Genomic DNA, 7797 nt, shown 5'->3' on the forward strand with positions numbered 1-7797 from the left:
CTAACTGAGCTACCCAGATGCCCCCACATTCTGATTTTTAACTTCGGGTTTTGGATACTGGAATAATCTTGTGTTGAACTTGGCAATGCAGGTTTCTGTGACTCAGTCTTCTTTTCTGTATTTGGGGTCAATAATTGATCCTACTGATAGTGGGGGTCAAGAAAGAATTCTTGAGACATCCTCAGTTCAAAAAGGTGGTTTTATTAAATCATGAGGATGGGACCTGAGAGCAGAAAGAGCTGCCCTGGGATTGTGACAGGTGTCTGATTTTATACTTTCAGCTTGGGAGGGGGGTTAGAGGTAGAGATAAAGGAAATTTCCAAAGGAATTTGGAAATTAGAGTAAATTCACAGGATCCTGGGGGGTTGGGATAACGTTAAGCTAAGATTGCCTTTGCCTGTAGCAACGCATCAATGTAGAGGCAACTGAGTTCCTAGAGGCAGATCCCTCTACCTATTTCAAGCACTTGTCAATGGGCTGTAAGCAGTAAGAAAATTTAATTTTTTCCTTTATCTTTGTTTCCCACATCACTACTATGTGAAGGTTGTTTATGCATTAAAGCCCTCCATCCAGGATGTAGTAAACACTCCATAAACTTTCATTATAACTCTGTAATTTGCTTTAACTTTTAAAAGACTTCCCATTAGAGCAACATGGCATCCTTCTAGGGGTTAAGGAAATGCTAATAGAAGCAAGAAGGACACAGAAAAGTTAGGGTAAGGAATATGCACCCCCCTCTTTGCTGACATTATTTCCACCTATGAAAATAACGAGTATGTGTCTTGTGAAATTGGGTGGCCTAAGTGTACAAGTGTAGAACCGAACTTTTAAAAATGTATTTGGGTTTATTAAACTCCATAGTAGTTTCAATAACTGCTTTTTGTATAAAATGGATCTCAATACATGAAATAAAGTAGGAGTCTTACTTCTGTCTTTTTATTTTAGACACATGGTAGAATTCATGGGAATCCAAATATAGGAATTACATTAAATTAGGGATATTTTATATTAGAAGTCAACTACGCTGGAAAATGTTCTTAGGTCATAAACAGAAAGCTATGATAATATAGATTATATAAGTAGATTTTAGTAGCTAAGATACCGCTCATTTTCAACAGATGCTCATTTTCAAAAATCTGTTTTTCTAATGTATGTAAAGCTGAGAAGCCCCTCCACACTTTGCCCTCCCTGTAGAAAAATTCTTTAGAGAACTTTATGTTAAGAAATTTCATGGTGAAGGAGAAAACAGTTCTACATTTTACTGTCTGGGAGTTTGGGTTCTCTCTTATAGCATATAGTATGGTTATAGTACTGGAATAATCTTGTGCTGAACTATAAGCTGGTTACAGATCCTTGTTATTAGCGTCAACGATAATTACACCATATATCTTTGACAGTTTTTACAATCTTCACAAGGTTTTCACATACATTATTTCATGTAATATGTTCCACAGCTCTGAGTGGGAGGGCAGACAGTTACAATTGTTTATGAAGGAAGACAGGTGAGGTTTGCCCCAAATTACATAGCTGATAAATGAGGAAACAAAATTTAGAACTGAAGGCTTCTAATTTTTAACCCAGTGCTCTGTACATGACCCATCTAGTATTGTATGGAGATTCTGACAGTGAACGTAATAATCTGTAATAATCTGTAGTGCTTTTGTTACATATCGTCAACAGAAATGCAAAGGTGTAGGGCAATGAACCTGGGGGAAAATCCAGAGAACAGAAGAAAGCCTGTTCTAATTGTGTTGCCTTTCTATTAGACATACATATATGTATATTTCAATATATATGCATCTATATTTTACATTTTTCGAGATATAATGGACATATAACATTGTTTAAGATACACAACATGTTGACTCGATGCTCTTCTATATTGTAAACTGATGACCACAGTAGCATTAGCTTCACCATGTCACATAATTGCCATTTCTTTTTTTGTAGTGAGAGCATGTAAGATTTACTCTTTTACTGTATTATATGCAGTATTATTAACTGAAATGACCATGCTATATATGATAACCCCAGAATCTATTCATTTCTCTTTTTTTAAGATTTTATTTATTTATTCATGAGAGACACACACAGAGAGAGGGGCAAAGACATAGGCAGAGGGAGAAGCAGCCTCCATGTAGGAAGCCCAATGTGGGACTCGATCCTGGGACTCTGGGATCACGCCCTGAGCCAAAGGCAGACGCTCAATCGCTGAGCCATCCAGGCGTCCCAATCTATTCATTTCTGACTTAAGTTTGTACCCTTTGACCAACATCTCCCCATTTCCCCCACCTCCCTTCCTCTGGTAATCTTCCTTCCCTCTTTTTCTATGAGTTTGACTCTTTGTTTAGATTTCATATATGTGATATCAAACAGTATTTACCTTTATCTGACTTACTTTATTTAGCATAATGCTCTCATGGTCCATCCATGTTGTCACAAGTGCCAGGATTTCCTTCTCTCTCACAGACACATCTTTTGCCTTTTTTTTTTTATACCCGAGAAATCAGTGGAAGCAGGTTGCAAGATGATAATCCTTTTTACCAAGTTTTCTGGAGTGATGATCCAGAGTGATGAACCAAGTGTTTTTGGTTTTTAAAGATTTTTATCTATCCTTTCATGAGAGACACAGAGAGAGGCAGAGACATAGGCAAAGGGAGAAGCAGGCTCTTCACAGGGAGCCTGATGCGGAACCCTAGGACCCCGGGATAACCACCTGAGCCAAAGGCGGATGCTCTACACTGAGCCCCCGCCCCCCTCCCCCCCCCCCCCCCCGGGGTGTCCCTTGTTTTTGTTTTTTAAATTAGTTGGTGGTTAATGCTGAATGAGATAGTATCCAGCTGGGAAAGAGATGGAAAAGCATCAGAAGGGCTAATTCCCAAGGTAATTGCCCTATCACAGTTTGGTTCTATGCCCACCCCTCACCTAGGCAGGCAGGTGGCTGGAATTTCTGGAGGAAATCCAAGCTCCTCTCTGGGATGTCTTCTTTCTCCTTGCCCTCCCACTTCCATAGTTGGCACTTGAGGGCATATATTTCCTCCCTTTTCCTCTTCCTTCCCATGATGATCTAAATAGGAGATACTTCAGTACAAGGGAAAGAACAAAGTTGATCATGTCCACAAAAAGATTGAAGACCCTACCCTACAGTACTGTGAACACATTAGACAGGGCAAGTAAGCAGTGAGATAGAAAACACTTCTTCTTCTTTTTTTCTTTTTTTTCAAGCCAATTAGTATAGTGTGCTATTTAGCTAGCACGTAACTTTCTGTAGTTTGCTGGCTTTGTTTTGGAAGCTTGCTAAGGATTGGCTGTGTAGGATTGCCCCTGTTCTTCTGAACTTCAGTTTGGTTTCTGCATCTAATTATCCACAAAGTCCAGAAAGATCCCTTTGACTCAAAAACAGTTGTATTCATTTATTTTCATTTGTCCTGGAGGCTGGTTGATCTGGTGTTGGCTGGATCATCTGAGAAGTGGGTGCCAAGATCAACTTAGAAGTGGAAGAGATTTACAGGGGGCAATCATTGTGAAAGTTAAAAGGGAGGGGAAGCAGAAGAAGGCAAGGAGAGCCTTCGGAGCACGATACAGATCTGACAGCTGTGAAAAGTGAAGGGGAAGAAAGGAGGATTGGTTATGGAGAGCCTCTGACTATGGTGCCTCTCCAAGAAGATTGCTACTAGAGGAATCCTGCACAGGTAGAGTGGTGATCCCTTGCACCACTTGCGTGCTCAGTCATTGGTTAGGGGATGTGTCTTATGTAGCACTTAGTCGCAGCTTTAATGCTGAGTCAGGTTCTGAAAGTACTCACAGCCAGAGCTTGGCAGCAATTTTTCTCTTGAAAGCAGATCTCAACAGGGTATAACCATAGCTAACCTCAGCTGGGGGAAGGGAAGCAGATGGTCACAGAAAACTAAATGCCTTGGTGCGTAAGTGAGAGGCTAGATCTAGCCAATGGACTTATGCCATCTGTCAATAGCATGCATACAGATTCATGGATCCATCCCTCCACTCATGCATCCACACATCCACGCATCCATGCATCCACCTGACCACCCATCCACTCATTTATTGCTTAGATGATAGCAGTATTTTCTCAAGCTTCTGTCAGAACTAGAATGTATCCTTGGTGCTGCCATAGAAACCAAATCTGGATTTTGCTTCTTCTGCTATTAAGGCCATAATCTCTGAATGACAACGGGCTTGTGTCTCCACCCAAATCTGCCTGCATCCCTGCTTGTGACCATAAGTCAACCTATTATCCATCTGAGACTAATCCCTTAAACACACCCTAATTTTTGCCTGACTGACATGCCTCTTTCTTGCATCCTACTGATATTTTGTTCCACTGGATGGCCTATTACTCATGTTCTAGCCCTTTGACTCAGTCATAAAAGTCAGATCACCTGGCATAAAAGGAACATGGCAAGCGATGAGTTTCACTGCAATATCCATGGGTTCAGAATCAGTGAGAAAAATTAAGGAACAGCAGAGATGGTGAGCTGGCTTGGCTTCATACCTTCCAATTTTTAGGTCACTCAAGTTGTTTACTTTTGAAATGAACCTGGCCTCTGTTAATAATATTTCATAGAGCCTCTTTCCAATTCATATGGCAACCAGCCATAAGAAATCATGGGCTTCATTTTGAGAGCACATTATTTTGGAGGATGAAGATGGTGGAAATGTCCAGGGTTTGGCATGTAAAAAAAGAGGTTGATTTTTTAAAGAAACATTTCTGCTAATTGGAATGTAATCTTCCTCTGAATCAGTATGTCCCTAAGGTTCTTTCATCTCGTTTATCCTATTACTTATTCTATCAGGGAACATGGGTCTCACCATAATAGCAACCAATTCCCATTTCTTTCCTAGAACAATGTTTATTTTTTGGCAAGTCTTCTCTCATGTGGGCTTAAAGAACCACATGTGTTTGTAGGCATGCTATCAAGTAGTTTAAAGAACATAAAACTTGTGGTAATATTTTTAGGAGTAAATTTTATCGTTATGGCTTTAAAACACAATCAAATAAAAACAAGAATTCCATTAGTAGTTGAATATTGTAATAATAGAGTTGAGGATAAATTTTACTATTATAGGAACTATAAAACAGCAATAATAAAAAACACTATTATTGTGAATAAATTGTTTGAGATGACTAACTAGAAAGCTATAAAACACAACGATAAGGAATAATCTAATCACCAGGAAAGATGTGATAATAATTCATCCTTTTAGTGAGGAGTCCTTGGTTCCAGTTCATTGGCCCTGGGTGCTCTAGGTTACTGTTTTCATTCCATAAGGTTGCAGAAAGATAATCTTTGACCAGTGAGTTGGCAGGAAACCACATATTGCAGTGCAATTGGACATGGGGATTGAGGAAAATCCAATTATCAGTGACTGTTAGGAAAACCCTGTGCAGCAATGTCAAATGTTCTCACAACATACTTTAAAAAATTATTTGCAGGTTTCTACTAACAATTTTATGTATTGTTTGTACATTTGCATGTTTTTCTTATTTTTATTTATGTTCTTTTGCTTCAGAATAACTGCATGGAATTATATATCTATTGGAGAGGGAAGCCTATTCTAATCTTGCTTTTTATTTGAATTACTCATGCATCTCTCTGTCCTGAGTCCATCTTGGTCCAATTCCAAATAGGAGAATGGGAAAAAACCACCCTCAACTCCTCAGTTCCAGTCTCCCTCTGTGGAACTCAAAGCCCCATTAAAACCTTTGCTTCAGACCTAGTATGACTGAGGTGACTGCTCTGACCCTGCATGTGAGTGAGAAGAGTGTCATGGTGTTGCATTTTACCTCTCATCCTGAACGTCATCAAAATTTGAATTCAAGATTTCTGAATTGATGATATCCTAAAGGGATGATGGAAGATCATCACGCTGAAGTTGCTATTATGGTGAGACCATGTTCTCTGATGATTGAGTTTTCTATACTCACTGCCTCCACTTTCTCACTTGGCTTTCCTTCTTTAACCAGCTCCAATCAGGCTTTTGTCTCTGCCACATGTTGACTGAAATTGCTCTTTTCAAGGTCTCCAGGAACCTCTCTATCCTGCTGGATAAGATTGCTAGTTCTCAGTCCTCATCTGACTCCACTTCTGAACAACATTTGGCCCAGCTGGTAACTCCCACTTTCTTAAAATGCTTTTCTCACTTGGCTTCTAGGACACAACAGTCTCGCAGTTTTCCACCTACTTCCCTGGCTGTTCTTTCTTAATTTCCGTTGCTGGATTCCTCTCTTGTACCAGGACCTCTAAATGTTAGACCAGCCCAAGGCTCAATTTTTGTTATTGCCTTCTCGATCTATATTCACACCCTAGATGAGCTCCTCGTGTGGCTTCAAACACCATCTTTTACAAGCTGGAATCACAAATTTATGTACCTCACCCCAACTTCCCTCAGCTCCAGCTTGCCATAGTTGCTGCCCATTTGACAATCCCCTCGATATCTAATAAGCATCTCAAACCTATAAGAGCCAAATATAATTCTTGAATTTTCCTCTCCTCAAATCTCATCCTCCCTCAATTTTCCTCATCTCATAAAAAATCACCACTATTCACTCTCTTTCATGGCCCCAAAGTCTAGGAATTGTCCTTGAGTTTCCTAATTCCTTCACATTTCACAATTATTCCATAAGGAAATTTGTTAGAGCTGCTTCTAAAATAAGCTCCCAGTGTGCCCATTTGTACCGTCACTACGTCTGAGGCCCCAACATCTTTGCCTTGGAATGCTGTGGTATCCTCCCAGCTGGCCTTTCTGTTTCCATTCTGTCCGTCTCTTGCCTACACTCTATGCAGCAGTCAGACAAATTATTTAAAATATAAAACCAAAATCTTTTCAGTGATTTCTTAAAATAATATTCAAAGTCCATACTATGGTCTGTGGTCTCTACAAGATCTATCCCATTGCCTATTTCCTTGACCTCGTCTTCCATTACTCTCGCAGTCCCACTTTACTCAAACACTGACTTTCTTCTAGTTCATTAATGGGACCAAGTTCATTTCTTCCCTGAGACCTCTACATATGCTACTCCCTTTACCTAGCACACCTTTCCTATAACCTTTTTCATGAGCCATATCATTTTAGAACTTAACTTGAAAATCATCTTAAATAAATCAGAACAAACCTCTCCATCTCAATATAGTCTTGGCTCATGATCATCTCTATCTTCTTATTTTGATTTCCTTTACTTGAAATTGTATTATTTATTTGTATACCTGTTTATTGTTCTCTCAACTCTATTTTGAGTTCCATAAAGCAGAGACATGGTCTGCCTCATTCATCTCTGTGTGCTTTCATCTTTGTACTATTGCCTGGGATATAGTGGGTACTTGTTACATTTTTATATGAGTGAATGGATGAATGAATGAATGAGTGGATACAGAGCAAAGGATTTAGACTGAGCCCCCAAATGCCAAGGACTCCGTTTAAGTCCTCTATTTCTCTGCACTAAAGCTTGCCTTGCTCAGTTAGACTTTTAGCAATGATCTTAACTTGAGCTTTTACTTTTTGGTAGTCATGTTTGAGATTTAGGCATATCTGAGTTTGTCTGAAAACATGATGGGGTATCTGAGAGAGTCCTTTATGTGAGAGTACTGTGTGGGGAAATCCACTTGGAAGAGGATTTAAAAGGTTTTCACTGCTCAGATTTGGAAAGACCTGAATTTGTTTAAGAAGCTGGTGATGTGATCTCTCAGAAGAAGAGAAGGCATTTGACTCAAAATAAAGCTTTAAGAGGGGAGTGGAAATCCTAACACTAACCATGCCTACCATATCTGGGGCAGAAGA

This window comes from Canis lupus, chromosome 37 (assembly GCF_003254725.2).
Source record: "Canis lupus dingo isolate Sandy chromosome 37, ASM325472v2, whole genome shotgun sequence".
In the NCBI taxonomy this organism is placed as follows: Eukaryota; Metazoa; Chordata; class Mammalia; order Carnivora; family Canidae; genus Canis; species Canis lupus.